At 43.5% G+C, this 25,339-nt stretch overlaps 1 long non-coding RNA gene across 1 annotated transcript in view; it reads right to left on the bottom strand.

The window, feature by feature from the left end:
• Positions 1-947: 947 nt before the first annotated feature.
• The window catches only part of LOC140481295 (uncharacterized), a 31,911-nt gene continuing 7,519 nt past the window's right edge, over positions 948-25,339 (bottom strand). Inside the window, exons 3-4 of the long non-coding RNA XR_011961500.1 lie at positions 19,137-19,206; positions 948-1,125 (exon numbers count right to left, since the gene is read on the bottom strand). This is a non-coding gene — a long non-coding RNA (uncharacterized lncRNA). The remainder of the gene's footprint in view (positions 1,126-19,136; positions 19,207-25,339) is intronic.

Here is a 25,339-nt window from a genome sequence, read left to right as displayed (position 1 = left end):
CTGGGCCATAGATGTTGATGAGCATTGTAAAAATATAAACCACTTCATTGAAAAATGTTATTAAACATGAGCCTTAACTTTATACAAATAGGCTCGGGCTGTTTTCCCTGGAGCATCAGAACTCACTGCAATAATTAATTTAGGAAGATATAATTGTTTTAAATTATAATAATCTCCCGAAAACATTCATCTAATTTCTTGCCTTAACAAGATCTAATCTCTATTTTCCTGATTGGTTCAAAATTGTCAACATTATTTAAGCCAATTTATTAAATAAATCTGTATGTGAATGAGAAAGCAAGGTTAATCTCTCAGCTTAGACACTAACACAGCATTCAGTTGTTGGTAAAGTGTTGGAAAAGGTTATAAGAGATAGGATTTATAATCATCTAGAAAAGAATACTTTGATTAGGGATAGTCAGCACGGTTTTGTGAAGGGGAGGTCGTGCCTCACAAATCTTATTGAGTTCTTCGAGAAGGTGCTGAAAAATGTGTTGCTGGAAAAGCGCAGCAGGTCAGGCAGCATCCAAGGAGCAAGAGAATCGACGTTTCGGGCATAAGCCCTTCTTCAGATTCCTGAAACGTCGATTCTCCTGCTCCTTGGATGCTGCCTGACCTGCTGCGCTTTTCCAGCAACACATTTTTCAGCTCTGATCTCCAGCATCTGCAGTCCTCACTTTCTCCTTCTTTGAGAAGGTGACCAAACAGGTAGATGAGAGTAAACTGGTTGATGTGATGTATATGGATTTCAGCAAGGTGTTCGATAAGGTTCCCCACAGTAGGCTATTGTACAAAATGCAGAGGAATGGGATTGTTTGAAAATATTGGATTAGTGGTGCTGGAAGAGCACAGCAGTTCAGGCAGCATCCAACAAGCAGCTCGTTGGATGCTGCCTGAACTGCTGTGCTCTTCCAGCACCACTAATCCAGTATTTGGTTTTCAGCATCTGCAGTCATTGTTTTTACCTTGTTTGAAAATATAGCAGTTTGGATTAGTAATTGGCTTGCTGAAAGAAGACAGAGGGTGGTGGTTGATGGGAAATGTTCATCCTGGAGTCCAGTTACCAGTGGTGTACCACAAGGGTCGGTGTTGGGTCCACTGCTGTTCGTCATTCTTATAAACGACCTGGATGAGGGCATAGAAGGTTGGATTAGTAAATTTGCAGACGACACTAAGGTCGGTGGAGTTGTGTATAGTGATGAAAGATGTTGTAGGTTACAGAGACATAGATAAGCTGCAGAGCTGGCTGAGAGGTGGCAAATGGAGTTTAATGTGAACAAGTGTGAGGTGATTCACTTTGGTCAGAGTAACCGAAATGCAAAGTACTGGGCTATTGGTAAGATTCTTGGTAGTGTAGATGAGCAGAGACATCTCTGTATCCATGTACACAGATCCTTGAAAGTTGCCACCCAGGTTGACAGGGTTGTTACGAAGGCATACAGTTTTTTTTAGCTTTTATTAATACAGGGATCGAGTTCCAGAACCATGAGGTTATGCTACAGCTGTACAAAACTCTGGTGCGGCCGCACTTGGAGTACTGTGTACAGTTCTGGTCACCACATTATAAGAAGGATGTGGAAGCTTTGGAAAGGGTGCAGAGGAGATTTACTAGGATGTTGCCTGGTTTGGAAGGAATGTCTTACGAGGAAAGGCTGAGGGCCTTGAGGCTGTTCTCGTTAGAGAGAAGAAGGTTGAGAGGTGACTTAATAGAGACGTAGAAGATAATCAGAGGGTTAGATAGGGTGGACAGGGAGAGCCTTTTTTCAAGTATGGTGACGACGAGCACAAGGGGGCATAGCTTTAAATTGAGGGATGATAGCTATAGAACAGATGTCAGAGGTAGTTTCTTTACTCAGAGTACTAAGGGTATGGAATGCTTTGCTTGCAACGGTAGTAGATTTGCCAACTTTAAGTACATTTAAGTCATCATTGGACAAGCATATGGACATACATGGAATAGTGTAGGTTAGATGGGCTTCAGATTGGTATGACAGGTTGGCGCAACATCGAGGGCCAAAGGGCCTGTACTGCGCAGTAATGTTCTATGTTCATTCAGATTCACAGAAGTTAAGATTTGTTTAACCTCAAAGATTAAATTATAATATTGCTGTACCTCTTTAGCACAGGACTTCCCTTCATTACAAAGTATTTGTTTCCAAATACTGTACACAAACTAATGACCAAAGTTGTTCTGAGATGCAACATCACTTCCCATGAAATAATTCTGATCAAAACAGAAAGTCATTTAGTAAGAAAGTCTTTATTGTGCAGGGATCCTGAATGTAATTATTAAAAACAACTTTTCAAGCAGCTAAAGTACTGTATATTTACCAATGGTTACTTGACTTATTGTTGTCTGTGCCCTCTGAAAAACATTCCCACCCAGCAAAGGACAGTTTAGAAAATTTGGGGTTGTTCTCCTTGGACATGAGGGGTCCAGACAGAGCAGATCGAGAAACTGTTCCTGTTGCAGGAAGGTTAAGAACAGGAAGACCCTGATTTGCAATGATTAGCAGATGCACCAAGGACATACTATTTTGTATAGAGTGCGGTTATGCTACACTGTAGAAGGCACTACTTGGGGGTGTGATAGAGACAGGTACCTTTGGTGCTTTCAAAAAGAAGTTGGATAATCAATTAAAAATAATTTATAGGGCTTTGGGCAAGTAGAGCTATTCTTGCCGGGAGACAGAAATGGAACAAACAAACAAACAAACAAACAAACAATCTCTTTTGTGTGTAGTCATAAAATGACAATGCTGACTCAGAACCAAATCACTGGGTGAAATCCTGGAACTCCCTCCAAAACAGCACCTTGCGAATGCCTAAACTTTAAAAAATGCAACAGCTCAACAAAGCAGCTCACAACCACCATCTCAAGAGGAATTAGAAGTATGCAATAAAAGCTGGCATAATCAGCAATGCCACAGCCTGTGAAAAAAGAAACCGAATATGATTCCATGGGCAGAATTTTGGGTTTTTGAAATGCTGTAAATGGAAGCGGGCAACTTCTAAAAGTTGCACCATCGGACATCATGATGACTTTCCAGATATGGAACAGAGTTCGACAGGTGGAGTAATCGTGGTGGTGGTAGTGCCAGGTAGCTATTTTGAAGTAATCAGTGAAGGATTATTCCAGCTGTGATTTTTCAGATTGCCCACAGGCAATGGAAAATAGTTTTGTGGCTTACTGGTGGCAGACCAGTGGTTGATGCAGCCATATTCTTTAGAGGGTGGGGGGAATGCTTAGAGATCCTCTAGCCTGGATTCAACAATAGCTGCAACTGTACTGTGGAGCAGCTCTCACCACCTCTCTCTCTCTAAGGTTGCACCAAATCCTTCTGCTTGAAATTTTAAAAAGTTCAAAATAGTGCTTCCTCTTTAAGACAGTCCCGTCCATTACTTAGCTGCATCAAAGCATCAAGTGCTATATTCAATTCCAGCAGTGAGACCCAATCCTCTGGTTTGGGTCATTATTGGGAAAAATCACAAGAGGTTGATTGCTTCCACAAGGCCTGAAACTTGTGATCTCCATTTCTGAGATGTGATTCAGGATTCCGTAGGAAATATCTGCCTTTGGTTGTAATTGACAGATGATCTGTCAGCAAACATTGGAAAACTGGGGCTCTGGAGATTGAGTTGTGGAGAAACTAAAATTATGGAAGTGTTTTTATGAGCTTGAAGATACAGATTCCGCTTGTGGTTGGATCTAGAACAGATAGGCATAAATACAAGATAGGTACTAACATGTCAAGTAAAGAATTTAAGACAAATAGTTTTACACAGAGGGTGAAAGGCGTGTGGAATTCATTCCCACAATGACTGGTTTTACCAGATATCATCGACATATTTGAGGTCTAGCTTAATGAATGCCTGAAGAAAAAGGAGTAGAGAAGTACTGTCATGAGGAAAATAAAAATTCTTGTTTTTAGTTCCCTTGTTAGTTTTGCCTTTTCTTATCTCTATCATTCCAAATTTCTCAATTCTGAATTATTTCTGAAATCCCCCTATTCTGACCACTTATGAAACCCCAGTATTTTTTACTCCACCCTCACTCTCATCTTTAGCCAAATTTTCACCCCAAACCTTCCACTTCTCTCTCCATCGCGAGGAAACTCCTCAAAATCGATTACTGTGATTGAGCTTTTGGTCAAATGTCTTGATATCTCCTCGTATAGCTCAGTGTCAAAACTTATTTGTTGTTATATCTGTGAAGTGCATCGAAATGTCTTACTTTATTAAAGGCACTATAAAAATGCAAATTGTGAATGGTGCAGAGGCAACAGGTAATCAGAGTGTGAGGCAACTGTATGAATTTAGTATCCAAGGAATAGGAGAAGAGGATCAGGTCATTTAGTCTTTTAATTTTGATCCGCCAATTGTCAGAGTCTATGGCTGATCTGTGACCTAACTCCATAACCTTTCACATTTTTGGTTATAAAATACCTGTTAAGGTCAGATTAAAATTAAGAATGATTTTATCATCGATTGATATTTACAGGAGAGAGTTTGAAAATGTTATCTTTTTTGAAAATAGACATGTTTCAGAATTTGTGTAATCTTGATTTAGAATTTAACAATTGGAGTCCATATGTCACTGTGCTGAATCTATGCTGCATTGCTTTGAAGGTCAATATATCCCTCCCATGATCTAGTCACTAGAACTGTCACAGTACTCCAGGTGTGGGCCAAAGAAGGCTGTGCAGAGCAAGACACCTGCCCACCAACCGAGGACACCTTCTCCTGCCTCCAACACACCCCATCCACCTGGACACCCTGTGCTGGTCTGCTACCTGCCCTTGACCTCTTCATTTGAAACTACCTCCATGACATCGACCGCCTCAACTTGTCCAACCGCCTCACCCATCCCAATCTCTCGCCCTCACAACGTGCACTCCTCCACTCCAACCCTAACCTCACCATCAAACCTGCAGACAAAGGGGGTGCGCTTTGTAGTGTGGCGCTCTGACCTCTACACTGCTGAAGCCAGGGACCAACTCGCAGATGCCTCCTCCTACTGGGCCCTTGATCACAAATTCACCTCCCATCACCAAACCATCATCTCCCAGACCATGCACAACCTCATCGCCTCTGGGGAGCTCTCATCCACAGCCTCCAACCTCATTTTCCATGAACCCCGCACTGCCCAATTCTACCTCCTTCCTAAGATTCACAAACCTTATTGCTCTGGTCGACCCATTGTCTCAGCCTGCACCTGTCCCCCCGAACTCATCTCTTCCTACCTCGACATCGTCCTGTCCCCCTTAGACCAGGAACTCCCCACCTACGTTCATGACATCACCCATGCCCTTCACCTCCTCCAAGATTTTCATTTCCCCAGCCCCCAACACCATATCTTCACCATGGGCATCCAGTCCCTGTACACATTGATCCACCACAACGAAGGTCTCCAAGCCCTCTGTTTCATCCTCTTATGCCATCCCAACATCTGACTGAACTGGTCCTCACTCTCAAGAACTTCTCTTTCCAATCCTCCCACTTCGTCCAAACCAAAGGGGTAGCCATGGGCATCCGTATGGGACCCAGCTTTGCCTGTCTGTTTGTCAGACATGTGGAAAAGTCCATCTTCCGCAGTTACACCGGCACCACCTCCCACCTGTTCGTCTGCTACATCGATGACCGTATCAGCACCGCCTCGTGCTCCCATAAGCAGGTTGAACTGTTCATCAACTTTACCAACACCTTCCACCCTAACCTCAAATTCACCTGGACCATCTGTACAACCTCCTGCCCCTTCCTGGACCTCTCCATCACTGTCTCTGGCAACTGACTAACCACAGACATATACCACAAGCCCACCAATTTGCACAACTACCTCCTCCCACCCTACATCCTGTAAAAATGCCATCCCTTATTCCCAATTCCTCTGCCTCCGCCACATCTGTTCTCAGAATGACCAATTCCACATCAGAAAGTCCAAGATAGCCTCCTTCTTCCATGATTGCAACTTCCCTTCCCATGTGGTTGACAATGCCTTCCAGTGCATCTCCTCCACTTCACACACCACCGCCACTGAACTCCACCCCTCCCAATGCAACATGGACAGAACCCCTCTGGTCCTCACCTTGCACCCCACCAACCTCGGCATACAATGCATCATCCTTCACCACTTCTGCCACCTCCAAACAGACTCCACTACCAGAGGTATATTTCCCTCCCTACCTCTATCAGCGTTCCAAAAAGACCATTCCTCTACAACTGCCTCGTCAGGTCCACATCCCCCACCAGCCCATACCCCACTCCTGGCATCTTTCCCTGCCACCGCAGGAAGTGCAAAACCTGCGCCCACACCTCTGTCCAAGGCCCCAAGGGATCATTCCACATCAGTCAGAAATTCACCTTACTTCTACCAATGTCATGTACTGCAACTGTTGCACCCAGTGTGATCTCCTCTACATCGGGGAGACAGGACGCCGCCTTGTGGATCATTTCAGAGAACATCTCTGGGACACCCACACCCACCAACCCCACTGTCCCGTAGCTGAATTCCTCCTCCCACACCATCAAGGACATACAGGTCCTGGGCTTCCTTCACCGCCAAACCATTACCACCTGACACCTGGAGAGGGAAGGCCTCATATTCTGCCTTGGGACCCTGCAACCACATGGAATAAATGTGGATTTCAACAGCTTCATCATTTCCCCTCCCCCTACATTATTCCAGTCCTAAGCCTCCAACTCGCACCGCCCTCTGACCTATCGCCTTCTCCCTCACCTTCACCCACCTATCGCTTTCCGACCTACCTGCCCCCAATCCCACCCACCTCCCATTTATCTCTCAGCCCTGACCCACAAGCCTCATTCCTGATGAAGGGCTTAAGCCCGAAACGTCGATTCTCCTGCTCCTTGGATGCTGCCTGACCTGCTGTGCCTTCCACACTCTTGATTCTGATCTCCAGCATCTGCAGTCCTCACTTTCTCCTGTGCAGAGTGGATGCATGATTCTAGCCCTGTTGTATTCTTTTCCTCTTCTTTTGTAAACATCACCATTCGATTAGCCTTTGCTTATTTTCTGACCTCTGACTATAAGAACTACTGGTAAAGATTTGCTGTGGTAGTCTGGTTGATTATTGTTGCCATGGGCAAAACCAATATTTGTCCTAATAATCCACCTAATACAAAATCATGAGGGACATAGATAGAGTAAATAGCCAAGATCTGTTTCTCAGGGTACTTAAAACTCTGGGCACAGGTTTAAGGTCAGAGCGGAAAGATTTAAAAGGGACCTAGGGGGCAACGTTTTCACACAGAGGGTGATGTATATATGGAATTAGTTGTCAGAGGAAATGTTGGAGGCTGGTACAATTACAACATTTAAAAGCAACCTGGATAGGTAAATGAATAGTAAGGGTTTAGCAGGATATGGCCAAATGCTGGCAGGACAAAGCAGCCTGGTTGTTTGGCTTGACATCCACAAACATCCACTCCCTCCAAAGTGCACAATGTTCTAACAGCCAGAGATGGGGTAGAGGGGAGAAACCTTCCCCTTCTGTAGAGGGGTCAATAACCATGTGTACAGTTTAAAGTCAAAAAGTGTGGCGCTGGAAAAGCACAGCAAGTTAGGCAAGAGAATCAATGTTCCGGGCAGAAGCCCGTCATCAGGAATGTACAGTTTTAACATGAGGAGTATGAACTTTAGAGGGAATTTAAGGGTAAAAAGTTCACCCAGAGAATTGGAGGTATCTGGAACTCACTGCCTAAAAGGGTGAAGGAAGGAACCCTCCAAACTTTTAAGAATTATTTCGATTACACTTGAAAGGCCAAAGCATACAACACAACAGGCTGGAAAAAGAGATTAAAATAGATGGAAGTTTGACGACTGGTGTGGACACAAGGGACTGAAGGTCTTCTTTCAATGCTGTAAAATCTCAATGACTGGCAGAAAATTCTCCCCCTCATTCCATGGGCCCCAGTTTTGTTTGGGTTCACTGGACCTCTCTTGTCACACATCTTGCCATAGTCCATGCTGTTCAGACTCCTATAAGATTCTACCCATTGTCTTTGCAAAATATCCAAGGAGGAGCTTTGGTTTCAACAAACAGTTAAATATTCTTTAATGAAGAAAGCCAGTGATGAACATCTTAAGTGCGCTTCCTGGTGCAATGTGAGAAATGCAGCAACCAATTTGTATTAAACAATATCCCAAGAATAGCTGTGAGATAACAAACAGAAACTGTTTTAGTTGTTAGCGGGTGGTACATATTAATATGTAAACTCACTGGAGACAATTAAATACTCTTTTTTGATATAATGTAAGGGAATCTTTTGCATCTACCTCACAGACGGCACCTCAGCTCAACATTTCAGCTGGAAGACAATATCACTGACAGAACAGAAATGCTCGAGTTTTGCACTGGATTATCAGCCCAGATACTGTGCTACATGACCTGACCTCATAACTTTGTGACTTGATGTGAAAGAGAGCTATCACTTAGCCATGGATATCATAGCTTGATTACAGAATGTAATTTATTTCAATCATAGGATATAGAAATCAGAAAATGTTCTTCCTCATTCAGTTGTAATGTGAGCCAGCTGACAATAATGAAATTATACACGTGATCTTATGACATACAACCATCTGGTACATTCAAGATGATTAAACTATAGAGGTCAAGCTTGTCTGGGCTGATAATCAATTTCATTCATTTTATTTAGAAACACAGAAAATTATGTATCCACATTGAATGTATTAATACTTCAAAAAATTATCCTTGTTGGAGGAACTGTACCACGACCTGGAATGATGATATTTAAGTTTTTTGCTGTAGTCACCAGACCTACTTCCTTTCAACTGTGTAGTATCGAAATGACGCTGTGTGACTCATTTTATCAGGATTTGTATTTTTCACCCATGGTATCCAGGTTTTCCAGGGAAAGAGGTTAGAAGGGCTACCTATCAGGTAAGTCTTCATAGCACTGCTGTTGGGCCAGGAGAAACAAGAGCGTTTCCTTATGATTAACCCTGTAAATTACTCCTACAGTCCAATCCACCATGGCTGTGATTTTCACTCATCTGCAATCAGCCTGTTCTACATCATGATCAAATTTCCCCCACCAACATTAACCCCACAACCAATTTCCACATCTCAAACAATATGTCACTCCTGAAATCAACATAGATGGGTTCAAGATAGTTTGGGTTTGAGATTTTCAATATTTTTTGACTTTCTCAACCAAATGATACACATTAATATTTGGAGATTTAGATTATTCCTTCAATCAATTACAGTTTGATCCTGAGTAGACTAATCAAGATGGACAGAGTGACCTTCTCTACGCAGATTTTTAATTTTATGAATAGACGAACAATGCAATCTCAGCACCACAAAACAAAAAAAATTGGTTTTACATTATGTATGAAGTCACTTGTAAGATTAGTTTGGAACGTCCTGAAGATGTGCTGTACAGAATCAGTGACTAGCAGTTCTTTCAGTCTCCTTATTCATTAACAAACAAGTATGCTGCTGTGCAAGCAAAATTTATTTTTAGATGGCAAGGAAGCAGTAGGTGGAGCCTTAGATAATGTGGCTGTTTTTTCCGGCAGCATTATTAGTGATTTATTTTTTGGTATTTTAAGAGCTGTGGATCCAAATGATGGACTTGTGAATATTTCTTTCTGGTAAGATTCACAAATCAGATTCAGTTGTCAACACACTCATAATTAAATATTTCAATTCAAAGGATCCAAATTTACAGTTAAGCAAGAGTATAAGGTATATTTTGAAATGACAATTTTATTTCAATTTCTACTTACAATGTCTGCAATTTATGTCAGTGGGTTAGTTTAGTCATGTTGGGTTAATCAAGATTAACCTCACATTGATATCTAACCCATTATCCTTTTAGCTGAAGCACTCGCAACCAGTTCTGATTACCTGTGCCCCCATGTCCCCCCGGACCATCATTTATCTGTTCCTGGATCCCCCTTTGGTTGGGTGTATTATGCAGTATCTCCCACGAATGGTGTTGCATTAGGAGAACTGTTAGCCTCTCATTGACCAATTGTCAATGGGAGGGACTTCCTTCCCCAGGGTCCTTGGTTCTGGGGAATGTCCACCGCTGACCTGTTAATGTAGTCTTGATTTGGAGATGCTGGTGTTGGACTGGGGTGTCCAGAGATGTTCTCTGAAACAATTCGCAAATCTACTGCATCTGTTGCACCCAGTGTAGCCTCCTCTAAATTGGGGAGACAGCACACCTTCTTGCGGATCGTTTCAGAGAATATCCATGGGACACCTGCACCCACCAACACCACCATCCCATGGCTGAACACTTTAACTCACCCACTCTGGCAAGAGCATGCAGGTCCTAGGCCTCCTCCATCATCAAACCGTTACCGCCTGGAGGAGGAACACGTCATATTTTGCCTTGGGAACCTGCAACCACAGGATAAATGTGGATTTCAACAGCTTCCTCATTTCCACTCCCCCAACATTATCCCAGTCCCAAGCCTCCAACTCAGCACCACCCTCTGGACCTGACCATCACTCCCCCTCTGATTTATCACCCTCTCCCTCAATTTCATCCACCTATCGCTTTCCCAGCCACCTTTCCCCCAACCCCACCACCCTCTCATTCATCTCTCAGCCCCAATCCACAAGCCTCAATCCTGATAAAGGGCTTATGCCCGAAACGACAATTCGATCTACCCGCTACTCCATTTTCAGGGGACTATGAACCTGCACTCCAGGGTCTCTTTGTTCAGCATCACTCCCCAGGACCTTACCATTAGATGTATAAGTCCTGCCCTGATTTGCATTTCCAAAATGCAGCACCTCCCATTTATCTAAATTAAACTCCATCTGTCCCTTTACCAGTTCCCACCCCATCTCTAAACCCATCTCAATAGCCCAGGAAAACTCAGCCATTGTGTTTGTGCTGGCTTTATGAAAGAGCTACACACTAAGCCCCACTTCCCTGCTCTTTCCTAATGGCATAAATCTTACCTCTGCAAATATGTATTAAATTCCCTTACAAAATTTAACATTCATTCTGCTCCCATCATTTCAGTCAATGCATTCTAGATCACGAAGATTTGTGCAAAAAGAATATCCCCATATCCTTTTGCAAATTATCTTCTAACTGTGACTTCTGCTTACTGACCCACCTACCAGCGGAAGAAATTTATTTCGTGCCTTATCAAAACATTTCATATTTTAGGGTGTAGGTTTGCTCGCTAAGTTGTAGGTTTGATACCCAAACATTCCATTACCTGGCTAGGTAACATCATCAGTGGCGACCTCCAAGTGAAGCAAAGCTGTTGTCTCCTGCTTCCTATTTATATGTTTGTCCTAGATAGGGTTCCTGGGGTTTGTGGTGATGTCATTTCCTGTTCGTTTCCTGAGGGGTTGATAGATGGTATCTGGATCTATGTGTTTGTTGATGGCATTGTGGTTGGAGTGCCAGGCCTCTAGGAATTCTCTGGCATGTCTTTGCTTAGCCTGTCCCAGGACAGATGTGTTGTCCCAGTCGAAATGGTGTTTTTTTTCATCTGTGTGTAGGGCTACAAGGGAGAGAGGGTAGTGTCTTTTTGTGGCTAGCTGATGTTCATGTATCCTGGTGGCTAACTTTCTTCCTGTTTGTCCTATGTAGTGTTTGTGACAGTCCTTGCATGGAATTTTGTAGATGATGTTGGTTTTGTCCATGGGTTGTACTGAGTCTTTTACGTTTGTTAGTTTTTGTTTGAGAGTGTTGGTGGGTTTGTGTGCTACTAGGATTCTGAGGGATCTTAGTAGTCTGGCTGTCATTTCTGAAACTTCTTTGATGTAAGGTAAGGTGGTTAGGGTTTCTGTCTGTGTTTGGTCCATCTATCAACCCCTCAGGAATCGAACAGGAAATGACATCACCATGAACCCCGGGAACCCCATCCAGGACAAACATAAATAGAAAGCAGGAGACAACAGCTTCGCTTCACTTGGATGTCGCCACTGATGATGTTACCTAGCCAGGTAATGAAACATCTGGATATCAAACCTATAGCTCAGCGAGTAAACCTCAACCTGAGTTACAAACCTTGCAAAAATTTCATATTTTGAATATGTTTATAAATGTTATAAAATATGATTTCATTTTCTTTTAGGATATATTTTTCCTGGACTCCTAAGTTATTTCCTTCTGAGACAGAATGATTTGCTCCTCATTGTTTACCTTACTAAAATCATCCTTATTACTCCTCTTGATCCCATAGATATGTTAGATGATGACTGTACTCACTACGAGATTTTTCAGTTTCAGTATTTGACATTACTCTCATAGGTGGACCCTAACTGCTCATGGTCTGGAGATAATCTTTACTGACCCTAATATCTTGATAAGCTCTAGACAATAAAAAAGAAAAGTCTTTTCTTTAACTACTTCAGCTGCTGAAATTGTTCCACTTATATTTTCCAATGTACACTCATCAGTGTTCCATGCATCAAATTTATCACGTGGAAAACGATAGTGACGTGCTTCTGAGTTCTGCTACATATGCTGCTGGCAAGGAAGGCGATGGTCCAGTGGTGTTATTGCTACCTTAATCCAGAAATTCAGCAAGTGTTATGGGGACCCAGGTTTGAATCCTGCCACAGCAGATAGTGGAATTTGAATTCAATAAAAAGAAACTGGAGTTAAGAATCTACTGGTCACCATTAACTCATCGCCAATCATAGGAAAATCCCATCTGGTTCACTAATGTTCTCACCTGGTCTGGCCTGCATGTGATTCTAGACCCACAGCAATGTGATTACAAGCCATTCAGTTGGACCAATCATTACAAAGTCTCAAAGAAATGAAACCTGACAGATCACTTGGCATTGTCCTAGGTACAGGAAAAGACAATGGCTGAAACAGCCCCATCAAACATGCAAAGTCCTCCTCACTAACATCTGGGGACTAGTGCCAAAATTGGGAGAGCTGTCTCACAGACTAATCGACCAACATATTCATGGAATCGTATCCTACAGATAATGTTCCACATACCACCACCACCACCGTCACCATCACTGGATATGTCCTGTCTCACCGGCAGGACAGACCCAGCAGAGGTGACAACAAAGTGGTCCCAGTCAGGAGAGAGTTGCTCTGGGAATTCTCAACATTGACTCTGGACTCCATGAAGTCTCATGGCTTGAGGTCAATTATGAGCAAGGAAACCTCTTGCTGATTACCACGTACTGTCCTCCCTCAGCTGATGAATTGGTAATCCTCCATGTTGAATGACACTGCGAGGAAGAACTGGAAATGGCAAGTGCACAAAATGTATGATATGTCAGGGGTTCCAATGTCTACCACCAAGAGTGGCTAGGCAGCAGCACTACTGATCGAGCTGGTTGGGCAGAAAGAATATAGCTGCTAGAGTGGATCTCCAGCAGGTCGTGGAGGAACCATCAGAGGGAAAACATACTTGACCTCATCCTTACCAACTGTAGATGCATCTGTCCATGACAGTATCGGTAAGAGTGACCACAACAAAGTCCTCGTGGAGAGGAACTCCCACCTTCCAGTTGAGATTAACATCCATCATTTTCTATTGATGTAGAATCCCCACAGTGTAGAAATAGGCCATTTATCTTTACAAATCCACACCGCCCTTCAAAGATCACCCCACCAAAGACCCCACCATCTTTCTACCCTATACCTATAGCCCTGCATTTCCCATGGCTAAAGCACCTAATCTGCACATCCCTAGACACTATGTGTAATTTAACATGGAAAATCCACCTAACCTGCATATCTTTGGACAATGGAAGAAAACTAGAGCACCTGGCAAAATCCACACAGATTGGGAAAAATGTGCAAACTGCACACAGACTATCACCAGAGGATGGAATCGAACCCGGTTACCTGCATTGAGGTAGCAGTGCGAACCACTTAGCCACTGTGTTGACTGTATTGTGTGGGACAGACTTTGATCAGACCTAGCAGCTTAAGACTAGGTATCCATGAGGCTCTGTGGGCCATCAACAGCAACAGAATTGTACTCCAACATAATCTGTAACCTCATAGTCTGCATAACACCTACTCAGCCATTACCATCAAGCCAGGGGGATCAATCCTGGTTCAATAGAGAGTGCAGCATGAGGTGACAACCTGGTGAAACTTCCAAACAGGACTACTTGCATGCCAAACAGCATAAGTAGCAAGTGGTGGACAGAGCTGTGATCCCACAACCAGTGGATCAGATTTAAACTCTACAGTCCTGCCACATCCAGTCATGAATGATGGTGGACAGTTAAACAACTCACTGGAGGAGGAGGTTCCACAATATTCACATCCTTAATGATGGAAGAGCCCAGTACATCAGTGCAACAGATAAGGCTGAAGCATTCACAGCAATCTTCAGACAGAAATGCTGAATATCCATATTGGCCTCCTCCAGTGGTCTCCAACATTACAGATACCAGTCTTCAGCCAATTCAATTCACTCTACATGATATGAAGAAACGGTTGGATACACTTCAAAGGCAACAGACCTTGACAACATTCTGGCAATAGTAATGAAGGCTTGTACTCGAGAACTTGCCTTTCTTCTAGTCAAGTTGTTCCAGTACAGTTACAACACGGGCACCTACACAACAAATTGCTCAAATATGTCCTGTGCATAAAAAGCAGGACAAATCCAACCCGACCAATTACCATCCTATCTGTCTACTCTTGATCATCAGTAGAGTGATGGGAGGTGTCATCAACAATGCTATCGAGCAGCACCCATTCAGCAATAACCTGTTCAGTGATGCTCAGTTTGGATTCCACCAGGGCCACTCAACTCCAGACCTCATTATAGCCTTGGTCCAAATACGGACAAAAGAGCTGAATTCCAATGAGAGTGACAACACTTGACATCAAGGCTACATTCAGCCGAGCATGACATCAAACAGCCCTAATAAAACTGCAATCAATAGATATCAGGGGGGCAAACTCTCTCATAGTTGGACTCATATCTGACACTAAGGAAGTTGTTGGAGGTGAGTCATCTCAGCTCTAAGACATCTCTGCAGGAGTTCCTCAGGCTAGTGTCCTCGGCCCAACCATCTTCAGTTGTTTCATCAATAACCTTTCATCCATTGTAACATCAAAAGTGGGGGTGCTCGCTGATGCTAAAATAATGTTTAATACTATTCATGAATCCTCAGATACTGAAGCAATCCGTGTTCAAATGCAACAAGATCTGGACAATATCAAGGTTTGTGTGGAAAGTGGCAAGTAGCATTCACGCCACACAAATACCAGGCTATGATAATCTAACCACCACCCCTTGGCATTCAACAGTATTACCATCACTGAATCCCCCACTATCAACATGCTGGGGGTCATAATTGACCAAAGACCCAGCTGGACTCACCACATAAACACCAGGGGCTACAAGAACAGGTCAGGAGCCAGGAATACAGCAGTGAGTAACTCACCTCCTGTCCACCATCTACAAGGCACAAGTTACGAGTGTTATAGAATGCTCTGCACTTGCCTGATGTGTGCAGCTCCAACAAGACTCAAGAAGCTTGACACCATCCAGGACAAAGCAGCTCACTTCATTGGCACCACATTCACAAGCATCCACTCCTTCCACTGCTGACACTGGTTAGCAGCAGTGTGTACAATCTACAAGATTCACAGCAGAAATTCTCCAAAGATCCTCAGACAGCACTTTTCAAACCCATGACCATTTGGACAAGGGCAACAAATACATGGTTAACACCACTACCTTCAAGTTCCCTCCAAGTCACTCACTATTCTGACTTAGAAATATACCGCTGTTCCTTCACTGTTGCTGGGTCAAATTCCTGGAATTCCCTCCCTAATGGCATTGCGGGTCAACCCACAGCAGGTAGACTGCAAGGGTTCAAAAATGCAGCTCACCATCACCTTCTCAAGAGCAACTAGAGATCGGCAATAAATGCTGGCCAGCCAGCAATGCCGATATTTCACAAATGAATGAAAAAACGTTCAGGTCTTTCTGTGCAGTTTTTAAAATTTACATTTAGTTAAGTAAACATGAATACAGTGCGTGGGTAGCCACTAGCAAAGTGAAGACGTAAAAGAATTCAGGACTGCTGAGTAAGCCCACAGTGAAAGTACTCAGGTCATGTAAGGCTGACATTAACTGGGATCATGGGATTATTGGATATGGGAAACTAGTCAGTCTGATATGAGATTAGAGGATTATTTTAATCTCTACTGAATCACAGATATTGGACAGGCTACACTAATTATGCTAAAAGAAAAGTTGGGTAAGTACCTGATTACAGATGGAATTGAAGGTTCTGGCATGAACTGGAACAGAGAAAATTAAATGTTCAAACCCACTGCAACCATGTACATGTATTTGGCAGAATACAACCTGTCAGGGTTAATGACTGCAAACCAAAATACTGCAAGTAATCAAAATTTGCACAAAGGAAAACAGAAAATGTTTCAAACAATCAGGAAGTTTTACAGCTTACATGCAGAGTGGAATTGAGCTAACATTTCAAGTCGAGGACCATTCTTCACAACAAGGGTCAATTTTGTTTCTGCTTGGGATGAAACGTGGAATTTCACAAGGGTTTATTTTTCCTGAAGTATGTCACATGCTGTCTCACTGCCCTCAGAAAATTAAACAAGTTGTTTTAAAGATTTCATCACATGCAGAATATGTATGATCCATTGGAAACAAAAAACAACAATGGGCCAGAGTAACAGCCATGGCTCACTGGTAGCAATCTTGGCTCTGTGTTAGAATGTTGTGGGTGTTGTGTACCCCACTCCAGAGATCTGTACACATTGTTTAGACTGATGCTTCAGGGCAGTCTGAATTGTGGACATAATGTTAAAAATAAGGTGCTGTCGCATGTCAATGAAAAGATTCTGTGACATAACTTTGCAGTTCAAGTAGGTAGCTCGCCATCATCTTCTCAGGGGAAATTCAGGATAGGCTCACCAGTGACATCCACATTCTGTTGTTATGGTGGTGCCATATTTTGTGAACTTGAATTTGATGGATTGTCAATATCTCGTCTTATTTTTAACAAAATGTCAGTGAAAAGATATCTGATCTGGTTTCCTTGAACTTGGTTCATGGAAATTACCCAACTATTTTTATGACCAGGGGTTTTATGACTGATCTGTTTAAACAGTTTGCAGTTTTTTGGATTTTCAGTTCAGAGAAGCCTGCCACAAAAATGCAAAAGCTGCTCAGCTGTGTCTCCTGTTTCTGAAGCAAGTTTACCATTAATTCACTTAGAAACATGATTATCCTCTTGAAGAGTGATGGGAAAACATCTCTATACCATGCTCTTGAGTAATCTGCATTTACCAAGATCCCAGAGACAATTGCTTATGTTCAGTGACACCCATCTACACAAGGGACAATACCATTATTATAACCATCTGAAAATGTGTATTTTGGGTTATTTACAGGGGCAAACATTTATATTTTCATAATTAAAGCGGTGTGTGTTAATCAATAGTGCATCTTCATTGAATGGGTTTGTTTTATAATAACATTCTGTATTTATTAAATAAAGCTAGTTGATCTTTTCATTTTAAGTCTAATGTAAAGAAAGTATATGATTGCCCATATTACGAAATGAGTAATACATTTAATTTTAGTTGTGACCCATGGAGTATTGGGGCCAGAGAAAGAAGTACATTGTTCTCATCTTGATCATAATACAACGACAAAATTTTTTAAAATGGGGAATTCTTCTTGATGTCTGTGGCAATACTTATCCCCTAACAATATTATAAATTTCTAACAGACCAGTCAGGGTAAATATGGGAAGGATGTTTCTGTTGACTGGGCAGTGTAGAATCAGGAGTCATCGTTTAAATATGCAGGATAGGCCATGTAGGAATAAAGTCAGAAGTCACATGATACCTGGTTATAGTCAAACAGGTTTATTTGAAATCACAATCTTTTGGAGAGCTGTTCCTTTGTCAGGTGAAGGAGCTGAGCTCCAAAACCTTGTGATTTTAAATAAACTTGTTGGACTATAACCAGGTATCGTGTGACTTCTGACTTTACCCATCCCAGTCCAACACGAGCACCTCTGCATCATGTTGGAATAAGATGAGGAGAATTTTCTTCACCCAGAGTGTAGTAAGCCTGTGGAATTCTCTGTCATAAAAAAACAGTTAAGGCCAAAACTGAGGTGAAGGAGTTAGATACAGTTCTAAAGGGATCAAAACGAATAGGGTGAAATTGGAATAGAGCATTGAGCCGATTGCACTTTTCCTGCTGCTATTTTCAATGTATTGTGTGAATTGAAGTCATTGAGGATATTTGAGGTGATCTTGATAGTTATCTGCCTTAGGGGATCATTGCATACTACAGCATTTCAGACTAGGGTAGGAGAAGCTGATTCAGCAGCTGACACGGACACTGGGCAGAGACTGGGGATTGAACAGAAATCCACACTATGGAGGAAGTGTGGCACAGCACACCATTATCCCAAACGAAAACAGGAAGTTCTACTGCCAAACACCAAGGCCATTTTCCTGGCCCTCAACAATCCAGTGATTCTGCACAAGAAGAAATTGCAGGAGACCTGTGCACTATATCAGTAAGGAGTGGGGTAGCAGGCGCAGTAATATTCCTGGACTTCTAATATAGAGGTATGATCTAATAATCTGCAGAATGAATTCAAATCCTTCTCCAGCAGCTGGGAGAATTTAAATTTAACTAATAAATCTGGAATTAAAAATTTAATCTCAGATCATGAAATGACCGGATTGTTGCAAAAGCCCATCTGGCACAACCATGTGCTTCAGGTAAAGAAATCTGCTCTTTATCTTGTTTCACTCCCAACTCACAATAAAAGATTGCAGCATTACTGCCCTCTGAAACAGCTCAGTGATTCATTCCAGGTGGATCAAACTGTTGCATAAAACCAAATAAAAGTGTAAAGACCACCTGGCTGTTTCCTGGGGCACCAGAAATGAGAAAGGCACTTCTGTCCCAACCAACTCAGTCCTTTTCATTAACATCTGGGGACTTCTACGAATATTGGAAGATCTGATGCAAAGCTGAGTCAAGGAAAGATTTGGCATTTACTCACTGAATCATAACTTATAAGCAAAGTCCCAAACACCACCAATCAACATCCCACGATATCCACTAATGTTTTGTAGGGAAAGAAATCTGCCAGCCTCACCTGGATGAGAGTCCATAGAAATGTGAATAATTCTGATCTAATAAAACAAAGAACCTCAGAAACTGGAGATCTGAAACAAATCAAAACAGAAATTGATATAGAAACTCAACAGATCTGGCAGCATCAATGGAGAGAAAATGGAGTTAACTTAGTTATTTAAGTGCCTCCCACCATGCAGGACTACCCTCAAGTTCTGTGACCCTCTTCAGAATCTTTTGATTAACTGTTAACTGCCCTCATGGACATCCAGGACAAAGGAACCTCCTCAATTGGCACCATGTTCATAAACCTCCACTCCCTCCAACACTGGCACTCAGTAGTAGCAGTGTGTAACCTGTATAAGGTGCACTGCAGAAATTCACCCAAGACTTCTTACACAGCACCTTCCAAACCCATGATTACTTTCATCTTGAAGGACAAGGACAACAGATACGGGAACACAATCACCCGCAATTTCCCCACCAAGCTAATCACCATCCTGACTTGGAAATACACTGCTGTCCATTCAGTATTGTTGGGTCAAAATGCTGGAAATTTCCTTTCAAATAGTATTTTTTTTTATTAATTCATAAAATGAGGGCATCTCTGGCTAGGCTAGCATTTATTGTCCATCCCTAATTGCACAGAGGGCAGGTAAGCGTCAGCCACATTGCTGTGGATCCAGTCACGCGTAGGATAAATCAGTTAACCATTTGGGTCGAATGACCGTTCCTCAGAATTGATGGTAGTGAGGAAAATGCCAGTTTATATACAGAAACTCGGGTGGTGGGAGGCGGGGGGGGGGGAAGGAGTAAACGATAGTTGGGGATAGACCCCAAGGTAAGGATAAAAACAATGACTGCAGATGATGAAAACCAAATACTGGATTAGTGGTGCTGGAAGAGCACAGCAGTTCAGGCAGCATCCAACGAGCAGCGAAATCAACGTTTCGGGCAAAAGCCCTTCATCAGGAATAAAGGCAGTGAGCCTGAAGCGTGGAGAGATAAGCTAGAGGAGGGTGGGGGTGGGGAGAGAGTAGCATAGAGTACAGTGGGTGAGTGGGGGAGGAGATGAAGGTGATAGGTCAAGGAGGAGAGGGTGGAGTGGATAGGTGGAAAAGAAGATAGGCAGGTCGGACAAGTCCGGACAAGTCAAGGAGACAGTGCTGAGCTGGAAGTTTGAAACTAGGATGAGGTGGGGGAAGGGGAAATGAGGAAGCTGTTGAAGTCCACATTGATGCCCTGGGGTTGAAGTGTTCCGAGGCGGAAGATGAGGCGTTCTTCCTCCAGGCATCTGGTGGTGAGGGAGCGGTAGTGAAGGAGGCCCAGGACCTCCATGTCCTCGGCAGAGTGGGAGGGGGAGTTGAAATGTTGGGCCACGGGGCGGTTTGGTTGATTGGTGCGGGTGTCTCGGAGATGTTCCCTAAAGTGCTCTGCTAGGAGGCGCCCAGTCTCCCCGATGTAGAGGAGACCACATCGGGAGCAATGGATACAATAAATGATATTAGTGGATGTGCAGGTGAAACTTTGATGGATGTGGAAGGCTCCTTTAGGGCCTTGGATAGAGGTGAGGGAGGAGGTGTGGGCACAGGTTTTACAGTTCCTGCGGTGGCAGGGGAAAGTGCCAGAATGGGAGGGTGGGTCGTAGGGGGGTGTGGACCTGACCAGGTAGTCACGGAGGGAACGGTCTTTGCGGAAGGCGGAAAGGGGTGGGGAGGGAAATATATCCCTGCTGGTGGGGTCTTTATGGAGGTGGCGGAAATGTCGGCGGATGATTTGGTTGATGCGAAGGTTTGTAGGGTGGAAGGTGAGCACCAGTGGGGTTTCTGTCCTTGTTATGGTTGGAGGTGCGGGATGTGGACGAGATGCGTTGGAGGGCATCTTTAACCACGTGGGAAGGGAAATTGCGGTCTCTAAAGAAGGAGGCCATCTGGTGTGTTCTATGGTGGAACTGGTCCTCCTGGGAGCAGATACGGCGGAGGCGGAGAAATTGGGAATACGGGATGACATTTTTGCAAGAGATAGGGTGGGAAGAGGTGTAATCCAGGTAGCTGTGGGAGTCGGGGGGTTTGTAAGGATGGCAGTTTCCTTCCCTAAAGTTCTAGACTTTTACTAATTTTAAATTCCACAATCAGTCATGGCAGGGGGTGGAGGGTGGGGGATTTAAACCCAGATCTCTGGACTAACAGTTCAGTGATAATACAACTAGGCCATAAACTCCCCCAAAGGGTGAAGCACATGGACTGCAGCAGTTCAAGAAGGCAGCGCACCGCCATCTTCTCAAAAGCACCTCTGGGCAGGTAATAAATACTGACCCAGCCAGTGATGTCCACAGTCCATGAAAGAAATCTTTTAAAATTCTTAGGAATAGTTTCAATCTGGGTCTGTGGGAAATGGTGAGGGAACCAAAAAGATAAACCTTAGAACATAGAACAGTACTTCTTGATCTCCTCCTCATCAAGCTGTCTATATTGGTTGCATCTGCCCATGGTAGTATTTGCGGCAGTGACGACTATACAGTGTTGTGGAGATGAAGTCCTGTCTTCACACTTCAGAACAGCTCTAACAGCTTTCAAAACTGGACATCGATGAAGGTCATCAGCAGCAACAACTGTAGCCTAATAGAAGGTGACTGAGAGGGACAGGCATCACTTCAACGCATACATTAGACCCTGGAAGTAGTCACCTGCACTGAGGAGCAGGTTGTCTGCCCACAGCCCCCATGGTCAGTAGGAAGAAGAGCACACAACAGAGCACCAATAATACCCTAAAATCAGCCTAATCAAAGTTTTATATAGCCGCAACATGACTTGCCAATTTTTATACTCAATGCCACAACCAAAGAAGCATGCCACACACCTTCTTTACAAACGTATCCTCTTGTGTTGCCACTTTCACCCCTAGATCTCTCTGTATATCAATTCTCCTTTGGGTCCTACCATTTACTGTATGCTTTCCACTTACATTTCACCTCCCAAAATGCATCATCTCACATATGTCCAGATTAGATTCTATTTATCATTTTTGCACCCAACTTTCTAACTAATCTATAGTCTATGTATCCTTTAATAACTTTCCTCACTATGGAAAACTTCAACAATTTTCATACCATCTACTAGTCAGACCACTTAGTGACATTCAAATCAATTGCATACATTACAAATAACAGAGATCCCAGCACTGAACCTTGTGAAACACCATTGGTCACAGAGCTCTCATCAGAAAAACACCCCGCTAATACGACCCTCTGTCTTCACTGCCAACGCAATTTTGTACCCACCTTACCAACTCACCGCGAATTTTGTGACTTCATCTCTGGACTAGCCTACCACGAGGGACCTTGTCAAATGCTTCAATAAAGTCCATGTAGACAACATGCACTGCCCTACACTCAGCAATCATCTTCATCACTTTCTCAAGAAAGTCAGATTGTGAGACAAGACCTCCCCTGCACAAAGCCATGCTAACTATCCCTAATAAGTCCATTATTTTCCAAATGCAAATAAATCCTGTCTCCAAGAATCTTCTCCAATAACTTCTCTACCACTGATGTAAGGCTCACTGACCTATAATTTCCTGGATTATCCCTCTTGCACTTCTTAAACAAAGGAAAATATTGGCTATTCTCCAATCTTCAAGGACCTTATCTGTGGCTAAAGAGGATAGAGAGTTTGCAGATGACACTAAGATGAATGGTAGAGCCAAGTGTGCAGAGGACTTGTTAAGGGACATTCATAACTTAAGTGAGTGGATAAAGGTCTGGCAGATGGTAGGAATAACAGTAAAACACTATTACTTGAATGGTAACAAACACAGCACATTGCTGTGCAGAGGGACCTGGGTGTCCATGTGCATAAATCCGCAGGTGCAATAGGTAATTAAGAAGGTAAGTAGGATTTTGTCCTTCATTGCTATAGGGATTGAGTTTAAAAGCAGGGAGGTTATGCCGCAGCTGTATAAGTGCTGGTGAGGCCACACCTGGAGTACAGCATGCAGTTTTGATCTCCTTACTTGAAAAAGGATGTACTGGCACTACAAGGGGCACAGAGGAGGTTCACTAGGTTGATTAAGAAGTTGAGGGGTTGGCTTATGAGGAGAGACTGAGTCGACTGGGATTATATTCATTGGAATTTAGAAAAATGAGGAGGGATCTTATAGAAACATATACATTTATGAAGGGAGTAATTAAGACAGAAGCAAGAGGATGTTTCCATCAGCGAGAGAAACTAGGACAAGAGGGCACAGCCTCAAAATTAGGGGGAACATATTTAAGGAATGAACTTCTTCACCCAGAGGGTTGTGAATCTATGAAATTCCCTACCCAGTGAAGTGGTTGAAGCTTCCTCAGTAAATGTTTTTAAAGCTAAAATAGATAATATTTGAACAGTAGGAATTAAGGGCAATGCTGAGAGGGCAGGTAAGTGGAGCTAAGGCCACAAAAAGATCAGCCATGACCTTATTGAATGGCAGAGCAGGCTCGAAGGGCCAGATGGCCTACTCCTGCTCCTAGTTCTTATATTCTTGTGTTATTAGATCTCTGCAATGGTCCCAGCGATCTCCTCTGTTCCATTCCTCAGTATCCCAGACAGGAAATAGAGGGAGATGGACAATGTGTAGGCAGATGTTATTAGTTTGGAATGGCATTATAATCAGTATAGACATGGTGGGCTGAAGGGCCTATTCCTGTGCTGTACTGTTTATGTTCTAATTTATGGAACATAGTTAACCCATCCTAGGTTTTCACACAGTCAGAGTAGAGTCTATTGTTAGAGAGCCACTGCTCAGGAACCTGAACCTGTATCATTGCGGGTTCAAGTGGCAAGCAGTGAGGAGGGCCATAGCTGAGGAGGTGACCATCGTTGGGAACATGCTGGGTGGCAGAGATCTACAGCAATTGGTCAACAGAGCAGCAGTGGACATTCAGCTTGCAGCCAATCACCTCAAAAATTGCAGTGCTCGGACCTGATGTTGTGCACCATTTGGAGGATGCTCAGGTGTGCAGTGGGATCCCGTCTGCGCGTGCTCCTGCCTGGACAGAACTTCACATCAGTTCTAGGTTTCTGAACTTCCTACAGGAGCCTGCGCCCCATGCCACCTCATGGGAATGCCCTATATGTCCTTCTGCCTGGCACGGAGATGCTTTTTGTACGAGCTGCTACTGCACACCATCCACTTTGGTTCTTTTATCTGTAGTCTCAAGACATCTTCGCATGCTGTTTTATCATAGACTGGGGGTTCCCCTGTGAACACAAGAACCAGGAGCAAGAGTAGGTCATTTGGCCCTCCAACCTACTCCGCCATTCAATAAGATGGCACGGTGGCACAGTGGTTAGCACTGCTGCCTCACAGCGCCTGAGACCCGGGTTCAATTCCCGCCTCAGGCGACTGACTGTGTGGAGTTTGCACGTTCTCCCCGTGTCTGCGTGGGTTTCCTCCGGGTGCTTCGGTTTCCTCCCACAGTCCAAAGATGTGCAGGCCAGGTGAATTGGCCATGCTAAATTGCCCATAGCGTTAGGTAAGGGGTAGATGTAGATGTAGGGGTATGGGTGGGTTACGCTTCGGCGGGGCGGTGTGGACTTGTTGGGCCGAAGGGCCTGTTTCCACACTGTAAGTAATCTAATCTAATCTAATCTAATCTAAGATCATGGCTGACGTTTTTGTGGCCTCAGCTCCTTTACTGTTCAAAAGTTATGTATCTTAGCTTTAAAAACATTCAATGAGGAACCCTCAATTACTTCACAGGGCAGGGAATTCCATAGGTTCACAATCTCTTGCTTGAAGAAGTTCCTTCTCAATTCATTCCTAAATCTGCTCCCCTAATTTTAAGGCTATGCCCTCTTGTCCTAGTTTCACCCACCAGTGGAATCATTGCCTCTACTTCTATCTATTCCCTTCACAACTTTATATGTTTCTATAAGATTCCCCCCCCCGCCTCTTCTAAATTCCACTGAATATAATTCCAGTCTAATCAGTCTCTCCTCATAAATCAACTCCCTCAATTCTAGAATCAACCTAGTGAATCTCCTCTGCACTCCCTCCAGTGCCAATATATCCTTTCAAAAGTAAGGAGACCAAAACTGTACGCAGTACTCCAGGAGGGTTATCCACACAGGAGTTCCATATGAAACCATAGATTGCAGTGGTTCATGGACTCCCAGCCCAACTGTTTAGTTTGCGGTTCTATGGCATCTGCGGATCAAGTATACATTGGTTGTGGGCGATTGC

The sequence above is a fragment of the Chiloscyllium punctatum genome, chromosome 1 (genome assembly GCF_047496795.1).
Source record: "Chiloscyllium punctatum isolate Juve2018m chromosome 1, sChiPun1.3, whole genome shotgun sequence".
NCBI classification, from domain to species: domain Eukaryota; kingdom Metazoa; phylum Chordata; class Chondrichthyes; order Orectolobiformes; family Hemiscylliidae; genus Chiloscyllium; species Chiloscyllium punctatum.
Note: the sequence above shows the minus strand (reverse complement) of the source record. Positions and strands in the feature narration are given on the sequence as shown.